Source organism: Dipodomys merriami, unplaced genomic scaffold (assembly GCF_024711535.1).
Source record: "Dipodomys merriami isolate MVZ:Mamm:240054 unplaced genomic scaffold, mDipMer1.0.p SCAF_341, whole genome shotgun sequence".
NCBI classification, from domain to species: Eukaryota; Metazoa; Chordata; class Mammalia; order Rodentia; family Heteromyidae; genus Dipodomys; species Dipodomys merriami.
Window position 1 is genome coordinate 728,539 of NW_027204949.1, and position 21,223 is coordinate 749,761.

Sequence of the window (21,223 nt, forward strand, 5' to 3'; positions counted from 1 at the left end):
GAGAATCCAGGAACCATAGGAGGAATCCGGTTGCTGCAGCCCCCAAGAAGGTGGATTATATGGCAGGAACTCCCAAATACCTCTTAGTCTTATCTCTCAACATTAACGGACTTAACTCTCCATTTAAGTGACATAGACTGTCTAGTTGGATTAAAAAGCAAGATACTTTGCTCTGCTGCCTTCAGAAATCACATCTTTCACATAAAAACAAACACATTTTCAATGTTAAAGCCTGGAAAAAAATCTACCAAGCAAACAGTCCCCATAAACAGGCAGGAGTTGCAATCCTAATATCAGATAAAATAGACTTCAAATTAAAATTCGTAAGAAGAGATAAAGTAAGTCACTACATACTAATAAGGGAACTCTCCTTCAGGAGGATATTACAATTCTAAATATCTATTCGCAAAACAATGGAACACCCAAATTTATCCAAAAAGAAGTAATTTCCCTCAAATCCCACATAGATCCAAAGACATTAATTGTTGCGGATTTTAACACAACCACTCTCCCCACTAGATAGATCAACTAGGCAAAAACTCAACACAGAAAATGCAGACCTAAACAACTGCATAGATCAACTAGATTTAACAGAATATTTCACCCAGCAGCATCAGAATACACGTTGTTCTCAGAATTACATGGATCATTTTCTAAAATAGACCACATTTTAGGCCACAAAGCAAAGTTGTCCAAATTCAGAAACATTGAAGTTATACATTGCATTCTCTCAGACCACAAGGGAATTAAATTAGAACTCAACACCAAAAGCCACCAATGAAAGTCCGGTAACACATGGAGGCTGAACAACACACTGCTGAATCAGGAGTGGGTCATGGAAGAGATTAGAAAGGAAATTCAAATGTTCATAATATTCAACCAAAATGAGCACACAAATCACCAGTTCCTCTGTGACACAGCAAAGGCAGGGCTCAGAGGCAAGTTGATAGCTCTGAGTTCCTACATCAACAAATTGGAGAGATCTGAAACCAAAAATTTAATGACACATCTCCTTGAAAAAGGGCAGCAAGATAAACCCCAACCCAGTAGTCGGAAAGAAATAATCAAAATTAAATCAGAATTAAATGAATTAGAATCCAAAAAAAAAAAAAACTATAGAAAGAATCAACAAAACAAAGAGTTGGTTCTTCGAAAAAATTAACGAAATTGACAGACACTTAGCAAACCTTATCAGAAAAAGAAGAGAATACACCCTAATAAATAAACCCCGAGATGAGAATGGAAAAAACACCACAGACACAACCAAGATTCAGAAACTTATAAGGGAATACTTCTCAAAACTTTATGCTAATAAGTTTGAGAACTTGACAGAAATGGACCTTTTTCCTAGCAAATATTGACATGCCAAAACTAAACCAAGATGACTTAAACCATCTTAAAAGACCCCTAAGCATTGAAATAGAAACAGCAATAAGAGACCTCCATTCTAAGAAAAGTCCAGAACCAGATGGATTTACAGTAGAATTCTACAAGTCCTTCATAGCAGAGCTCACATCAATACTCCTCCAACTCTTCAATGAAATTGAAAGAGAAAATTCACTACTGAACTCATTCTATGAAGCCATCATAACCCTCATCCAAAAACCAAGCAGGGACTCGTCAATGAAAGAGAACTATAGACGTATTTCTTTGATGAACATTGATGCAAACTTCTCAACAAAATTTTGGCCAATCGACTTCAACAATTCATCCAAGAAATCACACACCACGATCAAATAGAATTCATTCCAGGGATGCAAAGCTTGTTCAATATAAGCAAATCAATTAATATAATTCATCACATCAACAGGAGCAAGGATAAGAACCATATGGTTATCTGAATAGATGAAGAAAAAGCATTTGCCAAGATATAACACCGGTTTATGATGAAGGTTCTTGAAAAATTAGGAATCCATGGAACATTCCTCAATACAATAAAGGCTGTATATGACAAACCTATAGCCAGCATTATACTTAATGGTGAAAAACTAAAGCAATTTTCTCTTAACTCAGGAATGAGGCAAGGATGTCCACTCTCTCCACTTCTCTTCAACCTAGTATTAGAATGCCTAGCTACAGCAATAATACAAGATGCAAACATAAAGGGGATCCAAATAGGGAAAGAAGAAATAAAACACTCCCTCTTTGCAGATGACATGATCTTATATTTAAAGAATTCTATAGACTTCACTCCCAAATTACTCAAGCTGATTGAAAACTTTGGCAAAGTAGAAGGGTATAAAATTAACACCCCAAAATCAACGGCTTTTCTGTATGCCAACAATGAGAAAAGTGTGGCGGAAATTAGGAAAGCAATTACATTAATAATAGCCCCACAAAAAAAAATACCGAGGAATTAATTTAACCAAAGAAGTGAAGGACCTCTATGAAGAAAATTTTAAAAAATTGAAAATGGATATTGGCACATAACTTAGAAAGTGGCAAAAACTCCCATGCTCCTGGATTGGAAAGATCAATATCGTGAAAATGGCAATAATTCCCAAGGCGATACCTATGAAAATTCCAACCTCATTCTTTAAGGAAATAGAAGAGCCCATCCAAAAATTCATATGGAACAATAAAAGACCCTGTGTAGCAAAAATGTTCCTCAACAGAAAGAACAATATTGGAGGAATAGCAATACCAAATATCAAACTCTACTATAATGCCATCGTAATCAAAACAGCTTGGTACTGGCACAAGAACAGACTTTAGGACCAATGGAATAGAATTGAAAACCCAGAAATAAACCTGAAGACCTATAGCCTTCTAATATTCAATAAGGAAGTTCAAAAAATAGAATGGAAGAGAGAGCCTCTTCAGTAAATGGTGCTGACAAAATTGGTTAACTACTTGTAGAAAACTAAAGCTAGATCCTTATATATCACCCTGCACCAGAATCAACTCCAAATGGATCAAAGACCTCGGAGTCAAAGCAGACACTCTGAAAACATTACAGCGTGTAATGGGAGAAAACCTAGGTCTCCTTGGCGCAGGCTGAAATTTTCTTAATAGAGACCCAGAAACACAACAAATCAAAGAAAGGTTGGACAAATGGGATTGCACGAAATTGCAGAGCTTCTGCATGGCAAAGGTCGTAGCTAGCCAGATCAATAGAAAGCCCACGGATTGGGAGAAGATCTTCACTAGCCATAGAAACTCAAAAAATTAAACTTCCTAACAACAAATTTTCAAAAAACACCTGCCCAATAACTAAGTGGGCTAAAGACTTAAAGAAAAATTATTCTGAAGGGGAAAGAAGGATGGCCAATAGACACATGAAGAAATGCTCTAACTCCCTAGCCATAAAAGAAATGTAAATCAAAACAACATTAAGATACCACCTCACCCCAGTTAGAATGGCAAAAATCAAGAACTATAAGAACAAAGATGCTAGAGGGGATGTGGACAGAAGGGAACCTTATTGCGTTGTTAGCGGGAGTGTAAACTTGTTCAACCACTTGGGACAGTATTATGGAGGTTCCTCAAAAGACTCCACATAGATCTCCCCTATGACCCAGCAATCCCACTTTTGGCATTTACCCAAATGTTCACAAAAAAAAGACCACACTAAAGCTACCAGCACGACTATGTTTATTGTAGCATTATTTACTATAGCTAAGATATGGAACCAACCCTGATACCCTTCAGTATAGGAATGGATCAAGAAAATGTGGTATATATACACAAAGGAATTCTATGCCTCCATCAGAAAGAATGACATTGCCCTATTTGTTAGGAAATGGAAAGACTTGGAAAAAAATTATATTAAGTGAAGTATGTCAGGCCCAAAGAAACATAGGTCCCATGGTTTCCCTTATTTGCAATATCTAGTATATGTTTGAAAAGGTGAGATAAGGTTATGTTAGGTAAATTAACCCTAAGATATGTATTCAAATGCTTTTTTTTCTTTCCTGTGATTGTTTTGAACACATTTATAAGATTATTTCTTTGTTGTTTCCATGTCCCTCCCACACAGTATAACCCCTGCTTTCACTCTATTTGATGTCCGTATAATTTGTGGAGGGGAAGGGGGAAAATCAAGTCGTTTAAATTGGGATACAGGTGGACCCATTGCAACAATGAGAAGTACAAGTCGTTATGTCAAAAATGAACTTTACAACTTTGTTGGGGTGGGGCGCAGGGAGTATTGGATGAGGGGGTTGGGGGAGGATGGGGAGGATGTGAGGGAAACAAAGGAGGGGCTACAATGCTTGATAAGAAATGTACTCCTTATCTTGCCTATGTAATTGTAACCCCTCTGTACAGTATTTTCACAATAAAAAAAAAGAAAAACAAGGTAATGGGGGAAGTGTGTACAAAGGATAGCCATCAGAGCAGTTTATTTTGTACACTTTGTGAGAATATGTACTGGGAACTATATATTAAATCATTAAACATATATATTTATTTATATATGCATATATGTGTGTATATGCCCTTATATATGTACACATGTATATTACTATACACACAAATACTCACATACATATATACATGTACACATGCACAGATGGAGAAAGACACATAGTTACAGCCAACACAATTTTCACTAGTTGTTGAATATACCTTAGATGGAATGCTTGGAACCAAATATTCTGAACATGTATTTGTCTCTAAGAGTTCTTTTACCACTGCTCTAATCTCTTAAAACTGGTAGGTTTTGACAGATTCGACTTGCAAAATGCAGTACAAGAGATAGCAAATCACTTGGAAATCTCAGTATGCAAAGATCATATGGTGTCTCCCTGCTCTCCATGGAATGCTTGCTCTTATAGACACTCTCAAAAACCAAAGCAGCAGGAAAATACCCTGGTAAAGAATAAAGTTACACGGCTTTAAATAGCATCCTTCCTTGAGCCCTTTTCCAACAGCCAGCATCAATTCCTAAGCAGATTAGTGTGTCCTCAGAATACTGGAGCTCAGGTCAACATTTAACCAACACATGTGTTAAGTCCTATGAGAGAAATGCTGACTGAGGTGTTGCTGATTTCCTGTCCAAGAAAATAAGAAAAAAAAGAAATTATTTTTAATGTATTAAAGTTTGAGAATAATTTGTAACCTGTCAATAAATGTGTAGAACACAACTATACCAACTGACAAAAAATTACGTGTTTCATTTATGTGCTCTTAGACTTGGTGAGCGATTTTAAGTGTGTCTACACACGTAGAATAAGCATAAATCAAGCCAGCATTTCTTCATTTAAGATACAAGGTTGACCCGTTTTAACAATGAGATGTACAAGACAGTCTATCAGAAAGCAGGTTGAGAGATGAGATGGAGAGGTGTGAAGAGAAGGGATAGTAGGGGACAAAAGGATAGGGTAAAAATGCTCAATGAGAAATGTACTCATTTTATGCACCAGTGGCTCATGTCTTTAATCATAGCTACTCAGGAGGTTGAGATCTGAGGATCGCGGTTCAAAGCCAGCCTGGGCAGGAAAGTCCGTGAAACTATTATCTCCAACAAATCACCAGAAAACCAGAAATGTTGTAGCTCAAGTGGTAGAGTGCTAGCCATGAGCTGAAGAGCTGAGGGACAGGGCTCAGGCCAGATTTCAAGCCCCACGACCGACCAACAATCAAGAAAAAAAAAAAAAAGAAATACTCATTACCTTACTTATGTAACTGTAACCCCTCTGTACACTATCTTTACAATAAAAAAATTGTAAAGATTAAAATATTAAAAAGATACAAGGAAAACTTCTGTACTTAAAGGAAGTTGTATTTGTCAATCAATATCAGTAAGGTATTGGTTTTAGGACCACAGGCATATTAAAACTTTGGATACTCAAATTCTCTACATAAACACAGTATATTATTTACATTAGAATCTGCCCACAAACTAGTGCAGTGTAATTGCTATGAAAATTTTTATTACATTCTATGTTTGTAATGAAAAAAGGAAAGTATATGTACTATCAACAGTTACAAATTTTTTCAGATAATTTTTGTCAGCATTTTGTGGATGGAATTGGGAGAGCAATTTTGAAAAGCACAAATTTCATCACTAGAACCGGTCTGCAAAATGTAACAAAGAGCTAATACAGCATCATTGAATAGTATGGAACTGCAAGGAGAAATACTTTAATTATCAGAAAGTGTAACAACCCAAGGACTTTTTAGAAATGCAGCTGCTAGATTTCTCATAGAGAGCTTTGATAACACTTTGTGAAATACAAGTCAGAAACTCACTGAAGTGTAGATGGTTTTCCCTCACCTTTCTATTATGCTCAGTTATTATCAATCTACATATAGCTAATCTTGAATAATCCTCTAATAACAAAATGTAGATGGAGTGTTTATATGCAGAAAACCTTGGAAGGCTAACTTTTTCTAATTAGCACAGTCTGTACTCTATGATCCAGCAGAGAAAAAACTAGGTAAATATGCCTTCTGAATAATTCTGATTCTGCGCACATCAGTTATCTATCCATACCTGGGCCCAAGTGAGAGGATTTTAAAAGACTTTAGTGATTTAAAATTTAAATTTAAATGTGGGATGAAATTAGTTCCAATTCATTACATTAAGGCAGAGACAATTGAGAAACCTAAAGGTCTATAAAAAATTTTTTAGGAAGTGAAGTGGTATTGGAATTTGGTTCTCTATATTTTTAGCAATTTGTAAAAAGAATTGGCAAAATAAAATTTACCTTTGCAGCAGACTTGACACTTATTAAATTTTGTATATTGAAAAGAGCACAAGCCTAAACAATTTGTCAATGCTATCCTCTCATTTATCTCTAAAGATCTATTCATCTGGTCTCTTAATATTAAAACCAAAATTTTTTAATCTTTAGCTAGTTGTGCAATAGGGTTTCGCTTCACCATATCAGTGTGGAATAGAGGGTATGTACATTTCAATGTACAATATATCTGAATCATTGCCAATCTTTCCACTTTTCTTCCTTCCCTTACCCCAACCCCACCTATCCTTTCATGTTTCCTACCTATATTTTCACATATGTACATTGAGTGATATGACTGTAACAGTCCACCATTTCCCTCTTCATTCGTCTGTCCTACTCCCTGTAAGCCCAGCTCCTTACTTAAGACTTATTTCAAATTCATAGTATTTTGTTAAATATCTCTGCCTTTGGCATTTGGCTTTGGACTTGCCACATCTTCACTTCCATCTTTGACCTACATAAATGACGATAATTCTCCACATTTCTAATCTGTGAATGGCTGATAGATCTCCTTTACTATTCACCTTCTGACCTAAATTTATAATTGGACCTTCAGGGCCATCCAAGAGAGCTTTTTTCTTCTCTACACTCTGAAGATGGAAGGAAAATAATTTCCATGCTCTCAACCTTATGCTATCCATCATGAATTTCCATCACTTATCACTTCAACAGTGTAAATTTAAAGTCATGTTTTCTGCATTATATCCACACAGTTTAAAGTGAATATCGAGGGTAATTTAACTAGTATTGGAAGTTTAGGGACGATTTTCAATTTCTGATGATAGAAGCAGGAGTACGTTTTAATTATGCAGATTTCACTATGTAGTGAGCCCTGTAGTCTTCTAAATTTTCAATAAATTATGAGTAACCTCTTATCAATAATTTAAAAAAGTTTTATTTCAATATTTTAAATGCTGTACCAATTATTTTAAAACTTTCACATTAAGTTAGACTGAACCCCCCCTCCACCATTCCATCACTAATTCAGGTTAAGTCTCCTTTGGCTTTATTGTTTGAGGGGATGAAGGTAAACAGATGAGGGTAAACAGAAAGATGATCATGACTCAGATATCTCCTTCCTCTTCTGTTTCTGCTATTCTTGTTTGGAAGAAGACTGGAGCAGGGAACAAGAGTAAGTTTGGGCAAGGGAGCATTCCTGGCACATCAATTATTGTTTCTCAGTATCACTTAAACTGCGTACTCTTGCCTTCTCTGTAACAGTAACCTAACTGTGGCTTCCTTTGTGAAGGGGTAAGCACATTAACAGGTGATTACAAGTAAATTGATATTGTATATCTCAGCTTACTACTACCAAAAATAGAAAGCTTTGGCTACATAAATGCAAAGCCACTGATTTTTCAACAATACCTTAGTGAGGAGTAGACAATTCTACTCAGCTCCCCTCCTCTACTATCCTCCCTTCCCCGCCCCTCCTCTCATTTACCCTCCCTTCCCTTCTTCTTTCTTTGTGTCTCTCCTCCATATTCATCTCTAACTTCTCTCTTTTTCTCTTCCAGTAGCAAGTGACTTGGTTTATCTGACAACACATAAGTAATTGAACAAATATGTTGTCTACCCTTTTTGTGAATAATTATTCTTTTTTTTGGGGGGGGGAGTCTGGTCATGGGCCTGAACTCTGGGCCTGGGTGCTGTTCTTGGCTCTTCAGCTCAAGGCTAGCGCTCTACCACTTGAAGCGCAGCACCATTTCCAGCTTTTTTTTTCTATTTATGTGGTGCTGAGGAATCGAACCTCATGAAGGGCCTCATGCAGGAAAGACAAGCACTCTAACACTGAGCCACCTTCCCAGCCCCGTGAATATTTATTCTTAAGAAGTGAGTTCTTGCAGAGCACCAGTGGCTTACAGCTAGATACTAGGTAGGTTCAAATTTGAAAATTGCAATTCAAAGCTATTCCAAGTAGATAAACCTAAGAGAAGAATTGAAGTGTGGTTCAGGTGGTATAGCATAAACATTGAGAATTAAAGCCCAGATTGTTAGGTTTTTAAAGAGAGGTTGAGTAAGAACCACACCACACAGGTGTTATTCAGGGGAGGGGTAGGTTTATTCATCATTAGGGCTGGCACCAGGCCTTGTTGGCCCTCCATGCATCTGGGAAAGGCCTGGGAAAGACCTGGGAAAAAGGGTGTCTGGGCTTGGGCTAGGCCTTATCTAGGATATGGGTGGAGAAAGGTGTGGCAATATCAAATTCAGATGTGACCTCAGCAGATGCAGCTGTAACATCTTCCAGGTGTGCCAGTTGCCTAGGTAATGCAGGTACTAGGTGAACAACTTGCTTCGAGGAGGATAGAGTCTGCTCCTCATCCAGGAATGGACCTTACACAGATAGAGCTCAAGGCCAGGAGTTCAAACCCCAGTACCAGCACAATATAAAAAAAATCAGTCCGTGGTCTTTGAAAAGGGATATTTCTCCAAAAATTCATATCCAAGACAATTTTCAAGGCCAAAGACTCTTTGAAAGGCTCTTTCACATCTTAAACTGATTCCTGTTCTTGCTTTACATTATGTAAAATAAGAGTCACACTTCACATTAAGAAGTATGCACACTGTTAAACAGTTCTTACCATTTTTAATGTAAAGGAAGCATGGGAGAGGAATTCACCTCACTTGGGTGAATGAAGTTTGACTCACTGACAGACTTTTGCAAGTAAATGAGGGTCTGTTTACATGTAAAGAAGTCTACACAGATGGTTTTCTAGGGGAGAGAACAAGCTAGCTGCTGTCCAGGTTTGAATCAGAGTAAGTTTATTCCTATGATATGGCAAAGAGAAGATCATCTCATAGAATTCTATGCAAACAGCAATTTCAGAAGAATTAAAAAAAACCATGTCTACGTTGTGAACAGCCAAGTTTTCACAAACAAAAGAGTTTCCTGAGCCAAAAAAATATGTTAGAGCAAAAGGGACTATGTTAAATATAGTTAATGTCTGAGTGACAGGTGTAAAAGAATTCTGTAATCACAACTAAACTATAAATTTTTCATTATGTTCCTAACAAGAATTTCCAAGATAGGTCTTGCTAAATCTGTCATAGAGGACTGGGTTTATGCAATTGTCAGTTTTGTGTAGGGCCCAATATCTTCTATGGTCGCTTTGTTTGCAAATTGTTCACACCACATTCAGTGTCTAGAAAAATGTGCTGTCTTGCAAGGCACCTAAGGGATTTTTGTGCCACTGTGAATATTTATTCTTTTAATTCTTGTAATGATACCTGTCATTGTGAACCCTTTTGGGGTAAGAATAATAGTTTCTGTAACCTTTGTTCCACTAACAAATCTCAGATATAAATATAGATAGGCACCAGTGGTTCATGCCTTTAATCCTAGCTACTCAGGAGGCTGAGATCTGAGGATCACAGTTCAATGCCAGCCCAGACAGGAAATTCCATGAGATTCTTATTTCCAATAAACAACCAGAAAACTAGAAGTGCTGCTATGTCTCAAGCGGTAGAGCACTCACCTTGAGCTGAAGAGAAGAGGGACAGCACCCAAGTCCAGAGTTCAAGCCCCACTGTGAAGACTCAGTGTCTATGTTGAAGAGGCAGAATGATGCAGGCTCCAGCCTCAGGATTATCTGAGGACTGTGTTTGAGTATTAGGAAAGCTCTTGGCATGCCTGGCTAGAGAGGGAAAATGTTCTCTCTCCCTATCTCAAGACACATGTCACAGCCTCCTGGGAGCTGAGGAAGTAGCTCTTCTGCTTGCTTAAACATAGATGAACAGCTGGTCAAACATTTTCCTGAGATTGGAGATGTGGTTTGAGCTTGCTCTAAAATAGTTTAGATAATAATATACCAAGACATTGTCTCATAGGTTAAGTAAAAATGTATCGGTTGAAATTTTTTGTGTGAATGCCTTCTGACTAAATCTTGGCAAAGATCATGCTTTCTTGTCTTTAAATACCCACTAAGAATAAAGCACAGCATGCAGTGGCAATTGCTGTTTGCACTCTGCATCCCCTGTGTTCTGGTGATTTCGTGACACTTACCCAGGGATCCCAATGCACTAGATGTTGACACCCCCTGACAGACAAAAAGAGAAAAAAATATATATATACACATATATGTTACGATGAATTACATTTAAATATACATGAATATTTATGGTACACATTTAAACATAATTAATGTATAACATATTTCCCTTATATACATCTATTTAAATATATAAGATAATATTATATCTGTATGTTTATGAATATATTTGTAATTAATATCCATAGAGTGCATCTGAAGATTTTGGGGAAAATGTAGAGTCCCTAATGGCTTACTACTGACCCATCATACTTTTAAGCATTTTTTCCACTTATTACAATGTCTCGAGTACTAAGATTGGATGATTATGAAACAGAGTAGCTGTTTTATTCCATATAATTTTGGATTATAAACATCTACTTACTTGGTATGAAACTTACCAAAATATGATCTTGAAATCACACTCCACATACTGGACATATACATCAATTTAGCAACTTATAGGTCTGAAACCCTTATTTGAATCCTATATCTCATATAAATTCTGTTTTCTTAGAGTCAGCTACATATAAAACATGCATGCATTTTTTTTCATGCTCACATACATCCCCACACTCACATGACATGCTAAATGTATCACTGTAATAAGTAATTATATAGATACTGAAAAAGAACACCTTTTCAAATGTAATTACATTTCATTTTTTAGATATAATACATTATTGAAATAGTTATAAAAGAGCAGCTGAGAGGATGTTTCAAATAGTAGAGTGCCTGCCTAAAGAACATGTTTCTCAGTCCAAACATCATTATTTCCATCCTTCCTTCTCCCACAAAAAAACATAAATAATTACAGAATTAAGCTACATGTTCCTTAATCATTAATTGAATAAAGAAATTGTAATATATATGCATATATACACAATGATATATTATTTAGCCAGACATAATAATGAAATGATAGCATCTTCAAGAAAATAGATAAAACTGGAAACCTTCATATTGAAGCAATAAGCCATACTGTGAAAAAGAAATACTAGATTTCTCATATGCAGACTCTAGACCCAGAAAATAAAATGAATGACTAAGGTATAAAAGATGGAACTGATTAAATTCAGAAAAAAGTAAGAGAGGAGATGAAGAGAAATATTGTGGAGTATATATTTTCAAATAGTTTATGATAGTATGATGGCATAATAAAAGTATAAAAATAGGATAATGAAATTAATAAAATGAATAAAATTTAGCATGCTACATTATATGGACCTGTTTGTATAACATAATAAAATACTTTTGAAATTAATATTTGCTAATGAAAAGACAAAAATTCATTCCAGTTGTTATAGATTTATATGTTAATTTCCAATTTTTGTTCAGTTATTTCCCTAATAAAGTAAAAGGAGATATTGGTTTTGTTCCTTTAGAAAGACATTCTTGTCGTTTTAGCATTAAAGTAATCTAGTTAATTGCTGTCAATGTGAAATTGTTCAATCCAATTAATTATTATATTAGAATATTTTCAATACACTCTTCAAAATATTATCCCTATAGGTATGTACTTTTTACTATTCATTGAATATGTTTTCATTACTTAATTGCTATATACCATTTTCTGAATGTAGTTTGGTATTTGCAACTAGGATACTTTATACCTGACATGGTAATCAATTATTCAAACAGTTTTTATCCAAAAAGCCTATAATGAAATAAAGAGGTAAATCCAAATTATTTATATTTGAAGACAATACTTGGTTAGTCTTCTTCTCACATTCCCCTTTCCCTTCTTGAGAATAATACACAGTGTAAGGAAATGATTAGAATGTTTTGGAGAAATAGGTTGACTTTAAACAATGAGTTACTCTATGCTGCATTTTTCTTTACTTTATATCCAGAAAAGGTAAATTCTTACCTTATCATTTTCCTTAGGCTTTATACTCAGGTTTAATCTCTGATGAGTGACAAAGATATAAACATTTTTTAACAGTGATTAAATTTAGGCTGAGGAACCTATGCACAATTATACTCATGCAGACCTGACTCATCAGTCATGAGACCATGATATCAAAATGTTAACCTATGCTTACTGAAATCATGCTTATGAGATTCTGTGTATTAGAAACAGTGGTTATTAGCATTTGTTTTGTAAGCAACATCATTTCATGGGTTAGCAACTGAAGTGAGACATTATACTCAGAACACAATTTAAGGAAGCATCCAAAATTAGTTACCAAGTTATACACCATTTAACACAATGTTTTAAAAATGCAAACTAAAGGAAATAACTTATGGAAAAAATTATTTAAAATAAATACAGAATTAGTATGATTGATTTTTCTTTTACGCCAGTTTGCAATATGGCTTGCATGATAATTTCTCTGATTATATGTTTACTTAGGTCTTGATATGTAGTTGGAGAAGTTATGTTCTTTCATATATTCATTTGTCAGATCAAAGAGGAAATGAATGCCAGAGTCAAATCCATAATAATGTTAGAGTTGTATCATGCTACTTTGCCAAAGTTTCAAATCAGCTCGAGTAACTTGGGTATTTTTTGGATATAACTAAGTAGTTGTGCAATATTGTCAGTACTAGAAAGATTTTCACCACCATTTATTAAAGTAATATTTTCCAGAAACTACTTCTATTCTCACTTTTCATTAGATTTTTTAAATTTCATTTATATCATGTGTTGATGGTTTCCTTCAGGTAACCCACATTCAATCTTCTACACTGTAATTTAGAGTAGTTTTAAATTATGTACACTCATGTACGCTGCTCAGATTCTATCATTTGCTCATTTTGTTCTTGTTAAATCAATAGTTAGTTCTCAATATGGATACTATTGGACTTATTCATTGCATTTCTGAAGTTTTCAAGTATGTCATGCTGTTTGTGATTTGATATTGTAGCATTTTTTTTCTTTTAAATATGTGCAGATCTTACTTCACATACAATTACCTTTGTTTTAAACAATTTGATCCATTCAAGGGATTTGCTATATTATGTTCATCCAGATGAATTTAATTACAAATTAACACAACCTTATTTCTGAGAGACAGTTATCCTCATATTCTACTCAAATTAACATGTATTTGAGGTTTTTGTACTTTAAAAAAACTGGGTATAACATGTTTTTGTTCCTGGGGGAATTCCAATCCCTTTGGTTGTTTTTCCAGCTGTGGTGACTTCAACATATGTGTGCATTTTATTTCAACTGTTTTGTGTCTAAATTTTGTCTCATATAACACAAAGCAGAAAAAGAATCAGTGATTTAGAACTTTTCCACATAGAATTCTAAGAGATACACTTGAAGTTTTGTGACAATTGGACCAGGGAGGTCTTGTTAGTGGAAGACGTGGGAGAATAACAAATAATGTTTGATGTGATTTGAATTCGGCCTCTTCTTGCCTCATTATTTCCAATTGTAATAATTTTGTCTGTATGAACTCAGAATTTTTGGTTTATTTGGTACACACTACACATTCATATTGGATTTTAACTCTAAAATCTTCTTTCCTTCATTTAAAACCACAGATGTGAATTTATAATGCTAAAATAGAATCTACTAATTTATATGAATTTGTTCAAACTATTTTCACTTCACACTATATGCAATATAGAATGTAATAATAATAGTGTGAGATAGTATGTAATAATTGACTTTGGGGAAAATCAATTACACTGGATTTTTGTGAGATACTTAGTAATAGTAAAAATTATATTTGTTTCTATTAAAAATCCCAGTTACATCTAAAAATAACTCATAGTTAAACTAATGTTGAAAAAAATATTTTTATTGGAAAAAAGCCAGAAGTTTCAATAAGATTGCTTGTTTAAAATTGAATTGGATCTGGGATTTGGTGGTTCATGCCTGTATTCCTAGATACTCAGGAGTCTGACATCTGAGGATAGTGGTTCAAAGCCAGCCTGGGCAGAAAAGTCTGTGAGACAATTGTCTCCAATAAACCACCTAAAAACCAGAAACAGTAATGTGGCTTAAGTGGTACAGTGGTAGCCTTGAACTGAAGAGCTGAGGACAGTGACCAGCCCCAGAGTTCAAGCCCCACAACTGACAAAAAAAATTGACATGGACTTGTACTTTATTATTGCATAATTTTTTATGAGTGGTTGTTCAGTGAAAATGTAATTAGTGTTTATATTTTGTGTTGGCATAAAATGAGCCTACTATTGTGTTAATTTATTAAGAAAAACTCTCTGATTATATGACAGCATCAATTTTGTGGATAATGATTAAGACCAGGCTGCATTTCTAGAAAAAAATATTTATATCACCCCCACAAAAAGAGGAACAAAAGAAAATATATGCCAGGAAACTTATTTTGTAAATCATAATGGACTAATATTCTGTTATTGGTGAAGATGTTGCCATTTGATTTTAGTATGCCCCAGAAAGACCTATGTGTGAAAGAAAAATGGCTTTCCATTCCCTCCCAGACTGTGGAGAATACCTGAATAGTTCTTCTGGAGATTGAGTTCTTCAGAGTGAAACCCATGAAAACATAGTCTCTCATCTACTTTCTTCTTTTATATTTTAATCATTCTAGGTCAAAAACATTTCTCTTTGACATACTCTCCACCTTGACATAGTCTTGTCACAGGCCACCAAAGCAATACAACCAACTGAACATACGTTGAAATCTTCAAACTTGTAAATCTGAGTAAGCCTTTCTGCTTAATACATGGACAATATCACTTATTATGGTAGGTTATAAAGCTAACACAGAAGTCTAGTCTTTCTAACAATGGAGAGTACATAAAAATGTGCCTCATTATAAAATATCTAATTCCAAGTTGTATTTTGTGTTTTTGTTTCTTTTGATCTAGGGCTTAAATTCACGGTGCATTTATGGCTGGTGCTTCTTTTTTTTTTTTTTTTTTTGGGTCCGGTCGTGGGGCCTGAACTCTGGGCCTGGGCGCTGTCCCTCAGCTCTTCAGCTCAAGGCTAGCGCTCTACCACTATGAGCCACAGCGCCACTTCCGGTTTTTTTCTTTTTGCTTATGTGGTGCTGAGGAATCGAACCCAGGGCCTCGAGCATGCAAGGCAAGCGCTCTACCACTGAGCCACCTTCCCAGCCCATGGCTGGTGCTTTTGCAGTCAAGGCCAATGATCTACATACAATTTGAACTGGAAATCCATTTGCCCCTATGGTTAATTGGAGATAAGAGTCTAAGGAACTTTCCTACTCATGCTGGCTTCAAATTGTAATCTTCAGATCTCAATCTCTTAACTAGCTAAGATTAAATCCTTGAACCACCAGTGCCTACCCATGCTGCATATTGTGTGTAATTCCAATTTTCAGCATTGTATAGATGTTCCTACTACAATGTAAAAAAACTTAAAACATACTAAGTGCATTTGTAAAGTATATTATGAAGAAAGAATTTTCATCCTTTAAAAAAAATCTATGCAAAATCTATGCTAACTAGTGATATTTTACTGTACCTTTCCTGCAACCAGTTTGATATAATTTAATAATTGTCAGGCCAAGTTTCTCTATATTCAACTGGAGATTTACTATTTCATGCATGCATGTAAATGTATATGTATACATATCTATCTATATATCTTCCAATATGGATCATCAGATTTGATACTTAGCTTTGTTTTGCTGTTCAGCAGTTGAACCTGGTTGGCTCATTCTGTGACAATATCTGTGCTCATTCTCATCATTCCTTATTTACCACACCATCAGCTTTCTAAAATCTGCCTCATTTCCTGGAGAAGGTAACCAATCAGTCCAACCCACAGGGTTGTAATAAAGCAAGCTTTAAGAAAGGAAGTTAACATGAAGTGACAACTACAGAATTTCTACAGAGACTTAGTAGGTTATCAAAATTATATTCGACATCTTTCCATTTCTGCCTTTCTTCTCTTCTCATACTTAAGAAAGCAGTGACTAACACTATAAATATATTGCATTTATAACGTAAGGATCATTTTTTTTCCAATCTGCAGCCTTTTTTCTATGATTTCTGGCATAAACTTTTGGGATTTTTTTTGGATTGTTATGGGATTCCATCCAAAACAAAGCCATGTATATCAAGTAAACCAATGTTTTCAACTCAGAGTATTAAACAAAAGAGAGAGAAATTTAAGGTTAGTTGTGTATGTTAATCACAAACATGGGCAATATCAAGATATTTTCAAATAGTACACTTTTTACTGGATAAAGTGGCTCAAACCTGTAATCTTATCTACTTGGGAAACACATTAGAGAATTCCAGTTCCAGGCAAGCCTAGACCCAAAAAGAAGTTTCAGAAACCATAACCATTTGCTGGGTGCAATCTTTTTGCTTGTGTTAAGATTACTACAGTCCAATCAGGCCCAGGCAGAGTGATACTACCTCAAAATAAGCAATCTAATTACAATCTGAAGGTATGGCAGTAGTAGAAATGCTGTTTCACAAGTATAGGATTTTGGGTTAAATCCCCCAGTACCACTAGGAATTTAAGTGTGTGCCAGGGTAAGAATTGGGCATGTTTAAGGTCAAGACTTCATACTGGTTTTACAAGCTCTAATAAAACCTTTACCTCTCTTGCTAATTGTCTTAAAAGTACAACCATAACTTCCGTGCCCAAACCAAATAATTTCTTATTAGAGATTTTCTTCTATACATTAAGTAATTTGTTATGTGTTGGATACTGTCCCACTGAAATCATACTAAAGATCAAAAACCCATTGCCTCAGAAAGTGCCTGCATTTGGAAACAGAATCTCAAAGGTAGCATTTAAGTTGAAGTGCCCTTCAAGGGAAGCAGAAGGCCTTGAATATGCCAAGGAAAGAGGACTCAGAAGAAGCCAGCTCTGACCTTGGAGTTCTAGTTCCACAAACTCAGAGGCAATGTATTTACAGTGTTAACGCTACCCAATCTATGGTAGTTTATTATTACAATTACTACCAAACATGTGGAATCTATAAGACATGAAAAGTCATTGATTCTTGGGGTCCACGACTCATATCTATAATCCTAGTGATTAAGAAGGATAAAACTTGGGGGATAATGGTTTTCAGGCTGATAGTAAAGTTCATAAAGTTCTATCACCAATTAACTATAAAAATTTCTGGGCTGGAGACATGGTTCAAATGGTAGACTGACTACTGTTAGCAAACAAACAGAGCATGACATATGTTGAAGCCTAAATGGGAAGAAAGAAAAAGTCCTTAGAAGAATAGTATGAGAAACAGAGTTATGAATAGGAAAGCAGAACCAAAAGAAATAAACTTATTGTACAGACAAAGCTTCCCAATGTGAAATATGGCACAAACTATAATATTTAGGGGTTTCCTTCCTATTTTGACAATGAAACTGTATGCAATAAATAATCACATTACTTTTATGTTTCCATAATTTAACTGGTTTTCCTATAAATTTATAGAATACTGTAGCTATGGAAAAATCAATAAATATTGCATTTCCATATAGGATTACTTATTCTTGCAAGTGTTGTCTAAAATTGATCTTCACTGAAAAGATTGCCATTGATATCTTTCTGATGATTCCAAATGTTTATAATTTCAGCTGACCTTTCACAAAACTCATACGCCAAACATAACTTTTTAGTTTGTTCATGCAATCATATGAACACAAACATATGGCGCAAAATGTTAATTACTTTTATCTACTGTCATTAATGTAGTATACCTAATAGAATTAAGTATATACCCTGAGCATAATAAGATTCTTCCTTCTAAACACAGACTTGCAGGCACAAACACACACACACACACACACACACACACACACACACACACACACACACACACACACATGCACACACACATTTATCACTCTGAGTAGGTTCCTTACATTGGATATCAGACAATGTTCTAATAATCAAACTTTCCTGCCCAGACATAAAATACATTCATAATTCCACACATGCAAAAAAACCCAGATCATTCAAAATAATGAGAATATTTAACAAACGCATCTACTCCCTGATTTCATTTATTCATGCCGATGCATTTTTCATGTCATATTTAAAAATCTTTTTGAGTCTCTCTGATTAGCAGACAAAAAATATGCTATCATATAATAGGAAATGTAGGTAAAATTACTTGTCCCTAGGTAATCTTTAATATCTTATCAAAGACTTCTGTTTATTTCTTGCAGAGTCTTTTTCTGGCATTTTGCTCTAATGTCTAATATTAAATTACAAAGTACATGCTGTATTCTTTAATTCATTTTTCCTAAAGGTTATGCTATGGAGTTGAATCTGATTTGTTTGCTGATTGTAAATTACATTTTCTCAAAAACTGGAATTATTGTTTATGTTACTCCTAAGCCATTTGAAATATCTAAAAGAACTGCAAATTCACCTTGGCAATGATTTGTGAATGGCAGTAATGGTTGTGCAGAGATGAAGGACTTGAATTATCTAGAGTGCCTTAAAAATGGCACTGTCATTTAAAGGGCTGATCGATTAGTAAGCTTTTAAAGTGTGGTCTTCATATTTCATCTAAGAAGATAACAGTATGTTTTTCATCACACTCTTGCCTGAATAGCAGTAGAATTATTTCTTTCCACATTTTATGCTCTGCTGCTACTGTAGTGAAACCAACAAACAACTGCACAGCTGTGTTAGCTGTGTTAGCTGCTCTAGATTTTGAAATTTTCTTCCAGTGGCCCTAGTGTTTTGAGCCCAGATTCATGGGATAGTCACATAATCCACAATTACAAAGCACCACAATATAAAAAGACTATTTCAAAATGAGGTTCAATTTTTATGTTTGTTGTTTCCTTTCTTATTGATTTCTTTTAAAGAGCTAGGGGCTAATTATTTCTCATTGTTGATGTGACTTAAATAAATTTACCAGATTTTTGCAATAAAATAAAGAGATATAAAAAGACATATTTAGTCACAAAATAAAAGTAAATATTTGAGTGATTCTTTCCATTCTAGTCCTATTCTCAGTTATCTTCAAATAACGTTGAGATGAGCAAAGCATATGTGTAAATTGACATGTATCAAGCACACAGGACTTTGGAATCTTTGGGCTTTAATTTATCAACTTCACCTAGAAAAGAAAATTATCACTTGTTTCATTTCTTAAGTAATCTCATTAAAATAAGTTTTATTAATTTTATCAATAATTCTCATAGCCTATGGAATTGATGCATTGCAATATTATTTGATTTATTACTTCCACTAAATTAATATTACATTTATAATGCAAAGCACTCTACCCCTAAGACACATTCCCAGCACTCCACGTCAGGTTTCTTGATTTCTTATATTTGGAGGAGTTAAAGCCTGGGCCTGGGTGCTGTCTCTTAAGCTCTTCAGCTCAAGTCTAGCACTCTACCATTTGAGCTACAGTGCCCCTTCATGCTTTCTGGTGTTTCTTTGGAGATAACCATCTCAAGGAATCTCCTGCCGAAGGCTGGCTTTGGACCCTGATCCTCAGCTCTCAGGCTCCTGAATAGCTAGGATGAGAGGTGTGAGTCACTGGTGCCCAGCTTCCACTTTAAGTTTCTAAGTGGTGAATAGGAGATAATAGTCTCATGGGACCTTTTGTTTCTGGGATAGTTTGGAACCCAAATCCTCAGCTTCCTGAGCAGGCAGGATGATAGACCTCAGCTAAAAACACCTAAGCTGTGATACTTTGCTGCAAGGGGGTCTTTGGTTCCGCGTGGTAGAGTGCTAGCCATGAGCCCAAGAGGAAAGTCAGCACCTAGGCTCTGGGTTGAAGGTTCATGATGGAGAAAATGAAACCAAACCAATTGTCAGCAGGAGACAAGTCACTAGATTTCAGTACATACATAAATTTGGCCCTGCCTTGGGGACATACCTGAGCCTCAACTTTCTCATCTGCACAATCATCTTACTTGTGGAGCTCTAACAAGGACCAGATGAAAGAATACACCCCATGAAGGACTCAGCGCATAGCATCCTGTGAAGGACTGAGCACCAGCACCCCAGGAAGGGCTCATCACATAGCTCTATCCCACAAGCTGTCATTAGAATTCGGGTGTTTTCATCAGTATCACCATTCTTTCAGAAAAACGTCACAAATCACAAAAGTTCACATCAAATGGTGTAGAGGGGTGGTTAATGGCGGGGAGGGTCCTCAGCCTTGGGGATTGCACGCATAGGTTGAGGGTACTCTCCTAAGACCTTTTCCTCAAGGCTAGAACTCTACGACTTTCAGCGTCAGGTCAGAGTCTCGCAGCCTTCCTGCCAGGGCTGAGTATTCAAACCACCAGTTTCAGAACTCATCCCTGAGCAGCTAGGGGTGAACCAGCAGCGTCTGGTTCAATGGAGTTGTTTTGCAGCTGTTGACCTGTGGCTAAGTCAGGTTAAATGGCAGCCATCAGCTTCAGACTCCCGGCTTGCTCTGTCATGAGGTATTTGAAGTCCTGGCAAGTCCTAACTTGTTTTTGGTGCTTCAGTGACAGCACCACTTCTGGGTTTTTCTTTGCACATGATAGTGTGGAAATGAACCTAGTGCTTCATACATACTAGGCAAACACTCTACCACTGAGCCCTAGTAGTGACAAGTGTAGAAATAGATATGGTTT